General features: G+C 31.7%; 1 protein-coding gene across 3 annotated transcripts in view; it reads left to right on the forward strand.

The window, feature by feature from the left end:
* Nucleotides 1–18,552, forward strand: part of LOC117168974 (heterogeneous nuclear ribonucleoprotein L) — a 303,882-nt gene that overhangs the window by 224,189 nt on the left and 61,141 nt on the right. The window lies entirely within an intron of this gene.

The following is an 18,552-nucleotide window of genomic DNA, read 5'->3' on the forward strand; positions in this document are numbered from 1 at the left end:
GAAGAAAATCCCGCTAGTTTTGGTTAAAGCTTAATTTTCTTTATTGAAAAGTTTACTATTATGCTTCTGGTTCAAAATTCATTTCTTTTGGTTAACATTTTTATATTTTGTCGAAAATTCAACTATTTTGTTAAAAAGTCATATGTTTGGGTCAACAATTCGACTCCTTGGTTTAAAGTTAAACTACTTTTTTAAATTAATTTTATTCGTTGTGAATTTAAATATTTTCTTGAACGTTTTTCTCGTTGAAAATTAATTTTATTAAACAGAAACTGCTGGCCCACGTAGTTTTACAGTCGTGCGCCAGTGTGTGGCAGTGTAAACAATGTATCGTTGAAAAATTCAACTATTTGGATGTAAATTAATTGTTGTTTTTGAAAAATTATATTTAAACATTTGTCTTTTTGGAAAGAAAACGTGTCCGTTTAGATTGAAAATTCAACTATTTGGTTCAAGTTTGATCTTTTTTGTTTTTAAAATTCGACTGGTTCGTTAAAAAATAAACTAGTTTGTTAAAAAATAGACCTTTCGATTGAATGTTCATGTTTGTAGGTTGAGAATTATTCACCTATTTGGTTAAAAATGGATTTTTTTGACAGAAAATTAATATTTTTGGTTGAAAATGCAGTATGTTTCGAATTAAAGTCTTAAGTGTTTCATACTGCATTTAATATGGTTCCTAGATAGTATATATTAATTTTATCAAAATGTATTTACTCCCTCTTTTCGTAAAAATTCACTCCATTTCCCTTAGTTTGAGAGCATTTTGGGCTGTGAAGTGTGATATTTTTACATATTTTCCTAGTATTTAAACTAATTTCCCCATTATATTTCATAGATAAAGTTTTCCTCTCCTCGTGAAAAATAAGGCAAGGTGTAAAGTATGATAACGCTGAAGTTATGTAGCCTTCACACAGGATAGTTCAGTTTGAAAGGTGCCATTCATCTAAGATGAGTTTGATGTTTTAGGAAGAATAAACATTTTATTGAGAAAATCAACGGCAATACTTCCAACATAATGTTATTTCTTTGAATGCTTTTCCTCAATTTTTATTTTTCTTGGATATTTCCGACTTGGACGCTTTTTTGGTCCATTATTCGAAATTTGCTCCTTCCTAGAGAAAGAAAAATGTTTAATTACAGACAATTTAGATTTGAATTTAACAGAAAAAAATCGGATTGCGTTAAAATTGTAAGGCTTTCAAAATCGGAATATAAAAATTAAAACTGGTAATCTCTGAGCAGAATCTTCTCAGAGCCGGGGGCAGTCCACGACTCTTCCTCACACCAGCTTCAGGATGAGATCGTAGACACGGTCTGGTCCTTATGGACCCCCCGTTATCACGACTGACAGTCCCTCGCCACCAGCACTGTTACCCTACTACTCTTTCCCTCACTCGGAACAACGCGCCATGAAGTAATTGATACTCGAATGGTGGAATGGAAAATGGAAATGTTGAAACCTTTAGTATCTTATGAATCTATGAATAGCTGGGGAACCATTTTTGAATGATTTCCAGACGTTTCTTTTAAGCTTAAAATATTAGCAGATTTTCATTGAAAATTCTTACTGATTTCAATCAGTGGCCCTTTTCCAGCTACTTGAATTAGTGATATTGCATTGTGAATGTGTTAATATTTTTACTGATTTGATTCAGTGGCCCATTTCTCACTGATTCAAATTTAGAGATTACCTCACTTCGTCTGAAACGTCTTTGCTGGCATATTTTTAAAAAATCTGATTTTCAAATATATTAAATTCTGGTTCATTTAGAGTTGATTTAAGTTTTACTCTTGTAAAAAAGGCTAATTAATACATGGCATGAATTACTTCATGGATATAGGTTTTCCCGAGTTAAGATAAGGATAACAGTGCGCTGGTGGGGGAGGGGGGGCTGCCCGCCGTCCCCACGTTGATTGCACAATAGTTAGGCTGTACATACGATAAATTATTCGTGGCTAACATAAAACCAGTAGTGTACATATGATATCGTCCTGAAACAAATATGAGGACGAGTCGTGGATCGCCCTTTGGTTACAGTTGCATAATTAAATAAATAGAATTTTGATTCGAATAAATTCACGCTTCAAACTTTTGTAATTAAAAAAAAAAGTACGGAACAGTTTTCAGATTTCGAGATTTAATATCATAACATCATACCTACATTGCCATATATAACAATTCAAACATCGACACCACTGAAACATGACATTTAACATGGGTTTGTTCTTTGGACAGTGAACACGTATGTGGTCATTTACGTATGGGACATATTACTTACCCGATATATACATCTTCACAGGTGCAAAATACAATATCACGCAATGAAGAACATATCCTATATCGCGTATAATTTTGTTCGGAGTATTCGCTTTCCATGAATTCGAATGAAAACGTGCAGTATGGTTTTACCCAGGCGCAAAGTTAATATTTCAGAGTGTACACTGTACACTCTGCTACTCGACACGAAAGGAATATTTTTTTCTTTTATTCAAAATTTCATTGCAATATACACTGAGGAAACAATGAAGCGCGGGAAACTGAGCAAAAATTAATCTTGGAACAAATTTGGTTGCAACTATATTCTTATAATTAATTCTGTTTGGAAAAGTGACTTGTTAAGAAAAGTAATTTTTTTGTAGCAAGTTATTATTTATAATGTCAGTAAATGCACGCGCTTATTTTTCTATTTTCTAACATTAAAAATATAAAAAATTCAAAAATCCATCAAAAAACTATTTTAGATTAGATAAAATATTAAAAAAGGATAATATTTCGAATGGAATGAAAGAAAATTGAACTACTATCATTTATAAATAAAAGCGTTTTAAATTGAATAGTTTCAGAACAAAATTTTGAAAACTAGACAATTTCATTAGACGAAATGCGTCAAAATTGTATTATTTCTAATGTAAAGTGTTCAAAATTAAACAATTTTTATTTTTAATTAAAGAATGTCGAATTTAAATGATTTTAGATAATAATTTACAAACTTTAAAAATTGAAAATTAGACGTTTTCAAATTTTTAATTAAACTTTTCAAAATTCAACCTTTTCAATTTCAATTGCAAAATTGATTACCTGAAAGAGATCAACATTGAAATCCAGAATTCTGAAATAATTAAAGAAATTATTCAATTATGCAATGTGTAATTTTTAAATTTCAAATTGTTTAATTTTTAATACTTTCTTTATAATTAGTATTCATTCTTGAAATTTTCCAATCAAATATTTTTTAGTCTTAAGTGGTTTATTTTTTTAATCTTCAACTAAAAATATTCTACAATCTTAAACTGATTATTAAGGCTTTCAATGTTAAATTTTTGAAAAATTAATAGTAAATTGAATTTAAAACTACAATATTGTAAAGTTTAAAATCCGACGCATCCAAAAATTAGAAATGTAAAATAAAATAGTATTTAATTTAAGCTTTTGAGGCCAAAAAACTTTAGTTTCAAGGCCTGCCTCTTCAAAACTATCATTTGTATTTGACATTAAGGAAATTTTGAAGTAGTATCAAGTGATATTTCAAGTGATTGGACAAGTTTTTAACTAAAAAATATGATTTATGTAAAAAAATAACAAGTATTATCACCGCTCAAAATTTAATAATTTTGAATATTGTAAAACTGTAAAGTTAGATTATTCTAAAAACGTTGAAAATTATATTATACTTTCTGATTAGATACTTGACAAATTATTGAATTCAAACTTGAAGCTTTAAAGATGAATAAATTCCAAACTTTGTTTAAAAATTGAAGAATCTTTATAGTAGGATCTTGAAACTAAGACCTTAAAATCGACTAATTTTCAAATTTTGTGTAGAAACAAAACACACGTGAAAAAGAATCGGAAACTTCGATGTGGACAGAATGAGTGAATGGTAGATTATTATATATAATAAAAAATAAATGATATTAAACTGTTTCTTGATTTAAAGCTTTCTTTCTTTGATTCAGAAAGTTTAAACTTTTGTGAGTTATTACCTGCAATTTTAATTTCAAATTTTCAGAAACTAATAATTCACTCTCACTAAAGTTTCTGGATTGACATTTAAATTCCTTGTTTTTATATCGAATATATCACAGAAAAAACAGAAGGTAAACTTTACATCGATTTCCGATGAAAGATTCTCTGCAACAAAAATTAACTCCACGGATAAATTTTACACAAACATCGGTTAAACTTTCTTCTGTTTTTCCATGACAAACAAATGTTTTTTGAAAGACGCGAAGTTGGTTAAACAAAACTTTATCGCTCTAAACATTTTTCTGCACCAAATATTATTCTTAGTTGTTTCTGTGATACCTAAAAAAATTAATACGTCCATTATTAATTTAATCTGCAGCGCCATTAATAGAAAGAGAAGTAAATTAGATTTATCGGTACATCCGATAATAATTAAGACATGCACGTTATTTCTAATTGAAAATAGAATCCTGAATTGAGTTAATTTCTATATAATTACACCATTGTTGAATATTTGCTATTTTTACATCAAATGGATATCTGCAACCTGGTAACTGAACGTTAGGAGACTTGTGTTTTCCGGGATTTTGCCTGATCGAAGCATATCTAAAACAACACGATCAGTTGGTGGAACATAAATACACGGAGGATTCACTTTTAGACCTCACTTCTGTCGCGAATTAATTCTTAGTCAGCAAACCATGATCTACTTATACACATGCAAGGCGTTTTGTTTGGTCCCCTTCCACGTTTACGACGCACTTATCTTTACTATAGATAAATTCTTGCAGTAGACAAACAAGTTCACTCAACATTACTTTTCTGCGTATCAGCGATGCCAGGGGGTTTCTTGAACCGCATAATGGTCAAAATATGTCAATTTGAAGGATTAGTTAGATTCCCTAGCCTCATACCTGTGTACTCCGGAAAATAGGCCCTTTTTGTTGAATATCGTGTTCGTTCATTTCTTAATATTTTGAATTTTAGATCCAATCACCTTCATAATACACAGAAAAAAACTTGGGGTACGAAGTGTTGTAGGTAATCGTTCAAGGAGGTTTATAGTCGGCTGATTACTTCTAACTGAAGTAAACTTTCCGTGGTTACAGGCCTGTAATGTGCTGCCTCTAGCCTCTAGCGGAGCCCGCAAAAGATATCTGCCATGCACCACGGAAAGTTTACCTCGGGGTGAGTTCCCACCTCGCGTTTACCCTGCTTGACCTATTATGTACATGTAACATTTCGCACCCTCAATTTTTTCTGTATAAGGTAAACAAAATTTCGTCCATAATTGATTACTGGAGGTGTGCAGTGGTTTGTTCTAATTTTTAATACAAGTTTAGACACGCTTGGCACATTGGATTTTTCGAATTAGAACAAAATCTAACTTTACATTAAACCAGCTTGATTTTCTTAAATTATTTCATTTTTTAGCAACAAACTTAATTCATTTTTTTGTAGAAAACTGAATGCAAAAGTCAAGTCGAATCTTTGAAATTCCTCTTAACCCTCAGGGTACGGACTATAAAAATGTTACATTCCGTACGCACATGGGTTAGTCTAGCCCGGCAACTTTGAGCGACTGTATATTGGGCTGTAATTCGTCAATTGAAACTATTTGTTTGTAAATCAATGTACGGTTCTATTAAACTTGTGATATTATTTTATTTAACAAAGTTATTTTTGAAAATATAAACAATTTTCGAAAAAATTTCATAAATTTTTTTTAAAGCTTGCTGTTTTTTGAAAAAAAAAGATTTAAAAATTTTATAAATAGGTTTTGAAAGCTGAAAAGTTGTACTTTAAAATGACTGCGTTCGTTTTTCGATTCGCTCCAAACAATTTTTTTTTCAAACTACCAAAGAAAGCGTTTTTTGGTGTAGGGATAAAATCTTATTCAATTAATTCATCATAAATGTCGTAAAGAGAAATATATTTCACAATTAAAAAAATACTTGTTATAGATAATATTGATAAGTATGAAATGAATAAACAAAAGAAATTTCTTAAATTTTTTTTATTAAATTCAATAAACTAGATACTCTTACAAGTTATTTGCGCACTCGCAGCATATCTTAGCTACATGCTCCTTGCATATGGCCTTGTCACACCATAAGCACTTGTAAAATGTCTTTTAGTAAAGAGAACTTGGACATAAATTGCAGTGTTTCTATCATTTGGCGGCGATCCGCCGATTTGAATGAAACCTTTTGCATTGTGTTGATAAGGATGTGTAATGAAAAGTTAAAAAAAGAAATCTTGCCGCTAATTTTTATTTATTTGTTTAAACAAAGATTTCCGTAAAATTGTTTTTAAAGTTAAATAACTTGAAAAAACGCAGTCCTAAAGTAACGAAAATAGTGTATTTATGTATATGGGGGTTGTTAATCATAAATTTAGGGGTTAAAAGATTCAAATTGGCGGCCAATTTTTTTAACAATTATAAAAAAAATTTACATTAAAAATAAATTATTAATACTTGCCCCCCCCCCCAATAATGCTTCTTGACATTTATCTTGGAAATGGTGCATTGAAAACAAATTATTTTTTTTTTCAGAAAAATAGTACTTATAATTTACAATAAGAATGCGGTTGTGAAATTTTCCTCTGCGGATTATACTTTCTGAGTAATCAACCCACAAAATAGAGGGGTGAGTGTCACTTCGTGGGTGTCACGCTGCTTCCATGGCTCATATTTTGAAATAAGATGGTTTTTTTCGACTAAAATGTTTAAGACTTAAATTGTGGAACAGAAAATTCTGCATAATTTATGTTATATACACTTTTGTCCAAAAACGACCCGCTTTCGAGACAGGAGCTGCGGAAAGAGCTTGCCACCTGCGCGGAACAACTCCCTCCCTACACTGAGGGGTAATTATTCAGAAAGTATGACCCGCAGAGGAAAAATTCATACCAGCATTCTTATTGTAAATTATAAGTACTATAAGTACTAAGTAAATTACAAGTACTAAAACTATAAGTACTGAAAAAAATAATTTGTTTCCGATGCGCCCTTTCCAAGATAAACGTCCAAAAGCATTTTTGGGGGGTCTTTTGCTCGGTTTAAGAGTGGCTTCATCCTTGATTTCAAGTCCCACTTATTTTATGTTATCCATCAATGCCTTAAAGAATATGTATGTCAAGTATTAATAATTTATTTTTTATTTATTTTTTTATAAATGTTTTAAAAAAGTAGCAGCCTTTTTGATTTTTTTCACCCCAATAACAGGCACTCACAGGCGAGTTGTGCTAGGCTTTGTACGGGGCATAATTATATTCAATATAATATTATCAAAATAAATTAAAAATAATGTAATTATATATACTAGTATACTCTACTGCATAAACTGCTTGTAAAAAGACAGTTTTTAATTTTCATAAATAACGGATTTTGTCACGTTCCGTACGGACTGGGTGTAAAGACCCGGCTCCAATTTCTCTAAAGTATAATTTGCACACAAAGCGCAGAATGAAGCTGCCGACCTATCGATTTCTTCCAAAGTGGCACTACTTGACAAATTTGCTCGGGTTACGCTAACCCAGTCCGTACCCTGAGGGTTAAGTATTCGAATAAATCGAATTTCGAAGATTAGACTTGACTTTCGGCTCCCTTTGTGTGCAAAAAGAAGAATAATTTGTATCTTAAAAATATTTATAATCTAAGGATTGCCTAAGTTAAGCGGTGCTTGGACAGGTTGTAATCGGATGAGGGCCGTCATACTAGATGAGGTGTATTTAAGGTCCATGAAGCTGAAAATACCACATTGTCGTATTGAAATGGGCACTACTCAAGAATTTAGTGCTAATTTATGTCGCAAAGAACGGAACAAACTACTTCTCTTTTAGTCGAAGAAGGTTTTAATCAGAAAATTAGCTTCATTAAATAAAAGTATTTTACATTCATAATGAACAATCCTAGCATTGAATTCTTCATTTCTAAAAAATAAAAATTCTCATGAATTGAGTGTTAGTTAACGAAAGAAATAATTATATTGTTACACAAATCTTAATTTTTCATTAAATTCTAGGCTTTGATTATAGAGTTCAGATAAATAATTATTCACTTGAGTAAAATAAAGTCTCTCGAAAGTTGTTGAAAAGTTTATTGTGGATTTTGGTTGGAGTGTATTTGAATTGTCCGATTTCTCGAACTCTCTGGTAGTTGGCTGTTTCATTTCTATTTTAGGAAACTCGTAGTTTCCTATTTTGCGGAAAATACACTACTTGAACGTGGCTGTGGCGGAGACGTGAAAACGCAAAGCCAGACACTCTATTCTCGGGTGACGATCGTCCTAGCACAATCAATGAACTATTCATTCGAACTAGGCACAATCGGCGTTAATTAATCATATTCACAAGTCCTGCTTTTCTAAGCAATACTTGTTCAATGTTCAAGAACTCTTACAATTCAGGTTCGAAATAACGTGGTGGTTGAGCTGGAACCATTGACAATACTCAAAACGTTTTTTTTACGGTAAAAAAAATTGAGCTGTGACAGAGATATTATTTCTTATTATAGCGAAACATTTGGCTGAAAACGAACAAAGGAATTTAGAAAGATCCCTGCATCAGCGAAAATGAACATCCTTGACCATTTTCTATATACCAGGGATATCGTATAGTCAAATCCCTAATAAGTATAGCTATAATAGAGATATTAAGAATAGGTATCTGAAGCAGTTATCGGAAGAGCGCCGGTGCAATTCGTAGAAAAAAGCGTTAACATTAAATTCATAAATAATTATTTTTTATTAATTACGTTTTTAACGATTTTTGTACGCATTAGTAATTTTTTGATTAATGATTATTATCGGAATGCCTACTCTAAATCAATTCATAAAGGACTTCCCACTATTTAAGGGCATGTGGCACAGCTAAATACCTATATTACCGACCACAGTTTTTCAGTTCACTGAATGTTTTTTTGAACCTAAGAACTTTTTTTGTAAATAAAATATCGAGCTGAAACTTTGGGAAATGTATTTGAGTACAATAAAGTACGTTCAGGTACTGCATTTTGGTAGGAACTTCACTGAAAATGATTTCATCTTTTTTCTGAACCTCAACATTTTTTGAACGTTCGAACTTTTTTTATACATAAAATATCGGTCTCAAACTTTGAGAAATGCAAGAGCCGAAAGAAAACTACGTTTAAGTACAAAGCTTAATAATAAAAGATGTAAAAAAATATATTTCAACAATCAATTCCAACGGCATCAGCTGGTAACGTTGTACTCGAAAATACGAAACCTGGCGGCCACTAGACGAGGCTCTAGAGGATTCGTATTTTCGTGTACAACATTACCGGCTGATGCCATTGGAGTTGATTGTTGAAATATATTTTCTTACATCTTTTATTATTAAGCTTTGTACTTAAACGTAGTTTTCTTTCGGCTCTTGCATTTCTCAAAGTTTGAGAACGATATTTTATGTATAAAAAAAGTTCGAACGTTCAAAAAATGTTGAGGTTCAGAAAAAAGATGAAATAATTTTCAGTGAAGTTCCTACCGAAATGTAGTACCTAAACGTACTTTATTTTACTCTAATACATTTCCCAAAGTTTCAGCTCGATATTTTATTTACAAAAAAAGTTGTTAGGTTCAAAAGAACATTCAGTGAACTGAAAAATACTGGTCGTTAATATAGGTATTTAGCTGTGTCACATGCCCTTAAATAGTAGAACCTCATGCCAGTTCAGATATAGAGAATCAAAAGTTTGTTTGAAAATAATTCAAAAATATATATCATCAATAGCCCTTTTTAGCATCTAAGATTTTCGAATCGATCCTTTGCGATAACCGAATTTTCTTTGCTTACATATCTATATTGATACTTTGAAATAATCAAATCGACCGTTAAAAATGATCGAATCCCCTATCCGAAATGACTAAGTGAAATATCTAAGATAATCGAATCGACCATTAAATACGACCAAGTCGAATGTCTGATAAAATGAAATCGACCATCCGAGATTTCCAAACCGACCCTTCACAATGATCGGGTCAGCCAGCTTGAGATGACCGAGACGACGGTCTGAGGAAATCGAGTCGACTTTCTGAGACTGTCCATTTGGACCTCTTGTTTTTACTTTATAGAGATAGTCGTTTTAGCCATATTTAAGAGCTGTCCTATAGTCGATCCTGCAATATGGTCTGTTTGCACGTTTATATTGCTACACAGCCCTTCCATGTTTCTCCGTGTAACTGCGGCGCAGCGTCAATTCTCGGAATGGTTATTGAAGGGAGAGCTATTGAAGGGTCCCACTGTTGTTCCACTTTCAACCAAGTATAGTTAAATTTTCAATAGAAAATCATGAATGTTCAACGAAAAACGATTCATTTTCAACCAAGCAGTTGGATTTTTAACAAACAAACAAAAAAAAGATAAAATTTCTAACAAATGAGATAAATTTTCAAAACAAAAAGACGCTTCTTCAACAATAGTGGAATTTTGAATTAAGACAGATTTTTAGCCAATAATGAAAACAAATTCACCCAAAATGTTAACTTTTTAAGACAAAAAGAGGAGCTTCTTGTAAAACAGTTGAATTTTTAAATAAAAAATTGAATTATTATCCAAAAAGATTATCTTTCAACCAGAAGGATTAATTTTCTACTAGAAAAGACGATTTTTTAGTAAAATATATACATTTTTAACCAAATAATTGAATCTTCTACCAAAGAAACGAATTTTTAACAAAATACATACATTTGTAACTAAATAGTTGAATTTTTAAACTAAAAATTATCCATTTTCAACTCAAAATGTAATAGTAAAATGTTCTACCAAAATGTTGAATTTTCAATTAAAAAATACTATTTTGGTTAAAAAAATTCAAATGTTTAACAAAGTTTAACTTTCGATTGAATATACCAATTTTCTGCTAATCAGTTGAATTTTTAACTCAAAAATGTGAACAAAGATGAATTTTTGAACCAAAAAAAGTTTTTCAAATTGTTGAATTTTCATTTGAAAAAGACGAATATGTAATAAAATAGTTTAATTTACAACCAAAAAGTATGACTATGAAGCCTGTAATAATATTTTTGTAGGTCCTAAAGAAATTATAAAATTGTACATTTGTAAAAATAAGTACTTCTTATTATTAACACTTTTTCTTCTAAATTGATAAAATTTTGTAATACCTCCCCGCCCGTTAAATTGCACATTCAATTTAAAAAAGAAGATCTAAAAAATGCATTAAATTTTCTATACTTGAACTTGAAAATCTAGGGTATACTAAATAACTGAACCGCATGTCGCGACACAATTTTCAATGCACCATGCAAGGCTTTCCCAAGAAAGACAAATAGTCTACAACACTCGTGTCTTGAATCGCGAAAGACGGTTGATTCGTCTAATTTTTCAGCGACGGACAAAGATCTTGGACTATGGTCTCAAGCTCAAGCTGTTAATTAATTTGTCAGCGGGCAAATGAACTATAGCGAGCGGGTGGCGGTAAGACAATGGAAATGGTATTTCCGTCCTGCGCACAAATCTTGCTTTTTTCCTCGTCTAGGTCCATGAGACTTCTTCACTTTAAATTTGGGAATTCGGTTTCTCTCGAGTAGGAGTAGCGACTTCACGGTAGATTTACGTCAGCCCGACCAGTCACTCAGATCGAGGGCTCCATCTTGGCATCCGTAGTTTTCGCATCACCAACTGCAAAACCCACGCAGTTCTCCTTATACTCACTCTCTGTCTGGGATGCATTAGTAATTTAAGAGAAATTAGCGATTTGCTGATAAATTACTCAAAGTTATTCTTGTCTTCTGATGCGGACAAATTTACCCCAAATTTAGACTTCAAGCTCTTTAATCTAATCCCATCTTTCCCCCTTTTTTAAAGGAATTCCCCCCACCCCCCGTTTTCCAGAAACTTTCCCTTTTTCCCCTCTTCGGGGGTTTTCGCTTAAATGCAAACTGAATTGATTTCGAGTTTTGAAAGTAAATTATCTGTGGCTCAAATCGTTTGAACAATTTTGCTAAAATAAACAAAAATGTTAACTAAAAACTATATTTGAAGATTATCTACTTATTTTCAAAATTTGAAATAGTAGAGTGATAGGGAATGTTTTTCCCGAAAAAATAAGTCATGATTCATTAAAATTAATCCGTTTTTAACAAATTGGTATGAAGCAACAGTAAGAAAAAATTTAATTACAAAGACTATTGTTAGAATAATTATTTTTCGAGAGCTTAGAATATTTTCATCAAAATAATATTTTTATCACACCATCATAATAAGTGCGATTTTAGGTAATTTTGTGAAAATTTTCTTTTTTGGGTTGAAAATTTATCTCTTTTGGTTTCAAAATTTAACTATGTAGTTGAAAATTCAATATATTTGAACTTGTAATCTTTGGAATATGTGGTTTATTCCTCTATTTTCCTGAACAATCACCCAATTCCTCCATTTTTTGCTGTGAAGTCTGCAAATGTCATTGAAAAAATTACAATGAGTAACTTCAAAAAGTAGAATCATATCAAAAGACCAATGATCTTAAAAGAATGTATACATAAATTAAATGATTTAAATAAATTGAGTGCTAAAAGTGTCACTATATCTTCAATTGAAAAGTTGGGAAGAAAATACGCTTTTCCCAAGACGATCGTTTTGTCAGATATTGGTTTCAGCAGAAAGGAAAAATCTTCACGTTTGCGAGTTACGTAAATTTATCTATTGTTCTTGAAATCATTTTCAGATATGATATAATTCAATCCTTTTCCCTAGCTTTTGATGGCATTACACGTCACGAGATTTTAGTTTGCAAGATGCTTGAAAAATCGTACACACGAGAAAATTAGTTTTCCTACTTTCTTGATTGTAAAATAAAATAAAAAACAACGGTGGACGTCATTTTTTAGCTAGAATTTATTAGAAAATAACTGAATTTAAATGATTACACGAAAATTCATTGACTCCAATTTCTTTAATTGGAAATTGTTTAAAATGTTTACGATTCAAATTGAAAAATTTTGCAGTTTATAGACTTTTAACAGACTTCTATTTTCTAATTGTTTATTTGTAAAGCCTAGTTGTAAAATCGTTTAATTTTTATTCGAAACGTTCATAATTTGAAAATGGACATTTTTGAATGTTTACTTCGACTGACAGCGATTCATATTTTCATGTTTGGATTCTTCTTTAATTTCAATTTTAATCTTATTTTCAGGATATGGTTCACATTTGAAATAATTTCGTATTAAAAAAATTAGAATTTGAAATTTATATGTTTGAAGGTGTCGAAATAAATCTGTTTATTCTTTCAACACTTTAAATGATCAACTATTTAGTTTTGAAGGCTTGAATTTGAACACTTAAATTACCCTAAAAAATCGGGAAATGCCAGGGATTTTCTTCGCGAGTGTTCAACTGTTCATGCTGAGTACTTTTGTCCGTTAAGAATTGATAGGAACTTTTGTGTTATCTTCAAAGTTTGATTTAGGAATAGCAAGGTTTTGTATACATTGTCTGTACACAAGCTTTCTGGTAAACCCAAATTACATTACCTGATACTTTACTCGTAGCCAAGCAACAAGAAGCGCACGGGAACCGCTTGTCGATAATTGCTCTTCTGTTACCCCGTTCTATGTCCATATCCCGAAGGAAATTCCTGGAGTAGAGTGGAGAAAATTAGTGAATTTAGACAATTTGTGGTAAGCAATGAGAATTTGAGCCAAAACTAATATCAGAGATGATCCGAATCAAATGGGCAAATTATAATTATTGCTGCAATAATATCTTTATTCTCACAAATAAAAATCATAATTTATATTTGTAATCGATACATTATTCGACCGCCCCCCTTCCCTCAATGATTGGCCAGCTTGTTTAAATATGCTTATATTAAATTTCTCATATAATAAACCTGATAATAAATAGTTCTGGATACTAATTGAATTTGTTGATTATAGTTAAACGAGGTGGAAGTAATATCACGAACTTTGATAACGTTTTATACGTTTCCTGATGGTAGGTTTTAACAAAGTTTGTGTCTGTTGCGAAAGATGGCACTACAACGATACAGTTCGATAATAACCTAATTAGTTTGAAAATTACTTCCGTATGTCAGACTTTACACTATTTCCCTATTTTCCCTGTTTTTAAGAAACTTGCCTTTTTCTTGTTTTCCACTCGAATTCGAACTGAATTATTAGAACCCAATAACAAAATTCAATTGTTTTTAGTTGAATGTGAATTTTTTGTTGTTAAAAATACTAGTTTTATATTTGAAAACTTAATTATTTTCTTTAAAATGCAACTACAGTGAAACTCTGTAATATGGCTCCCCGATATAGTTCTTCCTACAATTGACACTGTGCCGCAGGTAGGTAAAAGGCGCTGCGAAGAGTCCGTGGTGGTCACTCAGGCGTGAACAAACAAGAGCCCCGAAAACTGCGCAGTCTCGGGGTTTCACTATATTTTGTTAAAAAGTCATCTTTTTTTGTCAAAATTCTACTAATTTGTTGAAAGTTTAACCACTTGGTTAATAATAATGAAATATTCACATCTTAAAATAAAAATTTAACTATTTCGTTGAAAATTCATTTTATTTTTTGTTGAAAATTATTTTTTGTTTTTACTAAAAATTAAACTACTCTTGTTTTGATTGAATTTTTATCTTTTTAGTTTAAAATTCAACTATTTGCTTGGAAATATGTTTTTTATTGTTAAAATATCAACTATCTGGTTAAAATATATGTATTTTGCTGAAAATTCGTTTTCTATTGGTAGTAAATTCGTTTTTTTTTTGTTTTATAAAATAGTAATCTTTTTGAAAAAATAGATCTTGAATTGTCGGTATACTGGTCCAAAACATCTCTATTAATAGACGCTTCGCCCTTCGACAGAGGGCCTCTTCAGTGAAATTTAACTATTATGTACATAGCCATGTAATAATTCGATGGAGATCTCCATCCAGTAATCTTTTTGGTTGAAAACTCAACTTTTTTGTTCAAAATCGTCCTGTTGGTTTGGCAATGCATCTTTCATGGCAGAAAAGTAATCTTTCTTAGTTGAAAGTTTATCTATCTTGGTTGACATTGAATTTTTTTGTTGAAAATTAAATTTTTTTATTGAAAATTGAACTATTATTTTATTCCGCTAGCTTCGTGAAAAATCACCATATATCCCTTGTTTTGATAGTATGTCATAATACAGTTATGTATCAAGATAATTATGATTTTTTAGTCTGATACTCTTTTTTCTGTAATTTATCAAACTTTGGAAGTAGGTCAAGTGAGCGTAGTGCATAAAATAAAAGGTCAGGACAGAAATAAGCTGGTATACATAATGCATTGGCTGGGTCAAGCACCAAAGAGCGGCCATCTCATTCTGGTCATTTCATTAGCCGACCCTTAGAGGAGGGTCGAGGAAGGGCTTTTACTTTTACATCGTTCTTCATTCAACGCTCTTCCTCTTGGGTGAAATTACTAAAACCACAAGTGCAGATTAAACAGTCTGAGACTCAGTTTGCAGATTTGCAAATATTCTCGTGGGAACGTACCTTCTTCAGTTGATTAAATACAGTTTAGTTTGATTTTTCTCTTTTGAATGGGGAGAATATGAAGAATTGTCAGGATTTTAAACAATCTTCCGAATCCTTAAATTCGAAATGTTCTCTTACAAGTTTTTGCTAACTGTTAATTGTTAGTAAGCTCAACTACCGAGATAAACAACCTTAGTTTATGTTATTCCTAGAACTGGAGGCCTAGGAATTTGTTGTTGCGCGGGGCGTGGAACTGAAAGAGGAGGATGTGCTCAGTCAACCGTAACAAAAAGCTCGAGAGCCGCACTCTTAGCGCGTTAGTTGCATCAGGTTGCGTCATGGCTCTGAAACCAACACAGTAATACAAGAAGAATCTGAATTTCAGTAAAAAAAGGCGGTTAACTTTCAGGTGTAACCAAAAGGATCATTCGCTAGTTGAAAGTCAACTGGTGATTATAACATAACTTTGAGTAACGCGCTTGGTTGAAAGTCAACTGCTTTATCTACGTAAAATGTACTTTATAGGTTAATTTCAGACAGAAAAATTGTTGACTTTCCGTCAACGCGTGCGTGTGAAATTAAATTTATAGATTAATTTAAGTCAGCTAATTGTTGAAATTCATAAGATTTATGCTCTATAGTTCATTTTTTAGGAATGTGAAAATATTATAAAATTAAAAATTGAATAATTTTAGGAAATAAATAATTTTGTTAAAAGTAAGCACTGAATAAATGATTCATCTGGGCAATTTTATCCGTTATATGATATAAACTTGTTTATAGATTATATACACTAAACAAGGCACTTATATCCATTTCACGCTACCAGGTACAAAACGTGAATGTCAATCATTTTTATATCTTTTTTTATCACATATGTAAGATTATTTTATTCATAATCAAAATCCGTTTTAGATCTGAGTGCATATATCAAAATAGGAAACGTTGACGAAACGACCACCATGAGCTCAGTGTTGATCGATACTATCCAGCGCTATCGACGCCATATTGGCTAATTTCAGCTGCTCTCTTGGTGCCTCTTCGAAAATCGCCGAAATCCGTCTAAGTGTTTGCGCATCGCCGCATCGCATTTCGCGCACGCCTTTCTGCCAGCACGAATTGAATTTCAGAGCGCGCGAATGAAAATTATCCTAAACTCAACATACCTGTCAGTTAATCATATCACTCGTATATCAGATAGGAGACAATGCACTTAAGTTTCATTTCTGGTTGAAATTAAGTGACTTACTTAGTTTAATGCATAAACTAAATTGATCTCCATTTAAAATTCATCATCTTGTATTACTGTGAACAGAAATCGTTCATGGGACCTGTTTACTTTTCAAATCTCTCGAGATATGCTAAAGGCTAATGCAAGCCATACCTGAAACCGTGCTTGTCTCGGGAGTGGAGTATATTTGAAAAATACAGGAAACTCGCGCTTTCAGTCCAGTGTCGGGGGTTGCCTGCCATGGACTGATTTCGGGGGGATCGAAATGTAAAAAGTGAGGGCCGCCTGACTCGATTCCATTTAGAATAACTTGCAAAGAAAAAAAGAAGTAAAAAATATAATGTGAGTCTTATTTTCTGATCTATATGCCGGATTTAATATTCTGTATAAATGAACACTAATCTCCATGACAACGCATTAGACCGTGCGTAGTACTCGTATAGAAGATACATGAGCTGCTCTCTCACAGTGGCTCTCTCGTTGTGAGATTGCAGAGGATTACGTTTCACTATGAGAGCGAAAGAGTATCGCATTTTATCACCCCTTTTCCTTGCTGCCAACACTATATCCGTAGTTTAGCCTACCCTATTTTTTCAAATTGCGAAGTATCAGGAATGTCAGAGGAAACTTGTACGAGTAAGGGAATTTTGGATAAACTCAAGTTGTATTTTATAAAATTCTTTATGACTAGTATCCAGGCTTTTCACTCTTTCCCCTTTTCCTTTATTTGCCCCTTTTTTAAAAGAATTGATCTTTTTCCCTATTTTCAAGAAACTTGCCCTGCTGAATTAACGGAACCCAATAAGAAAGTCCAACTATTTTTGGTTGAAAGTTCATTCTTGTTAATTGAAAAGCCTACTATTATATTTTTGATTCAGAATTTATCTCTTTTTCTTTAAAAACTTTACTATTTGGTGAAAATTTTAATTGTTTTGTTGAAAATTCAATTATTTTGTTAAAAAATCATATTTTTTTGTCGAAAATTCAAATACTACAATATAATTTTTTTGGTTGAAGATTTAACTATTTTGTTGAATATTCTTTTTATGTTGTTGAAAATAAATATTTAGACTAGAAAATTTAACTTGTATTACTAGTTAAAAATTGATCGTTTTTAGTTGAAAATTCAACAATTTAATTAAAATTGTTATCTTCCTTGAATGTAATATCCAATTAAAATCTTATTTTGCTTTAAATAGCAACTATTACATTTTTTGCTGAGAATTCGTCTTTCTTGATTGAAAATTGAACTGCTTCGCTAAAAGCTGAATTTGGTTGTTAACACTTTTGTTGTCGTTCAAAGATTCATAATTGCGATGACGGATGCAACAAATCGAGAAGCGCTCGAAACCACGTAGAAGTACACTGTTAGAAATATGTTGAAAATGCAACCACTTTTGTGGTTAAAATCTCGTTCATTCACAGAATTGAAATAAAATTCAATCAAATGTAGTTGAAAATTAATGAAGATGCGCATGCACCCATGCGCCATCATACTTCTCGCGAAGCCAGACCCCAACGTGACAAATTCCTACGACTCCTTCTTTGTGTCGTGAGATCCATGAAAATAACTAAAGACATGCTTATAATATTTAGTAAAAGAAGCAGCTTTAAAGAATAAAAAAAAGGTACGTAGGAATGATATTATTCCAATGAGAGAATTTAATTCATACTATCGGTACTAACTGCTCTATACTTTTTTAGGTTATGATTACAAAAACGAGTATCGAAAAGTTGGTCTATAAGCGGACGCGAAATTCATTATTATTATTATTATTATTATTACACCATTAAGCCATTTCCCTTTCGGGGTAGGCGTGACTCACTCGGCAGGGGAAAGGAGTAGTGTGTGGATGGGAT

This window comes from Belonocnema kinseyi, chromosome 3 (genome assembly GCF_010883055.1).
Source record: "Belonocnema kinseyi isolate 2016_QV_RU_SX_M_011 chromosome 3, B_treatae_v1, whole genome shotgun sequence".
Lineage (NCBI taxonomy): Eukaryota > Metazoa > Arthropoda > Insecta > Hymenoptera > Cynipidae > Belonocnema > Belonocnema kinseyi.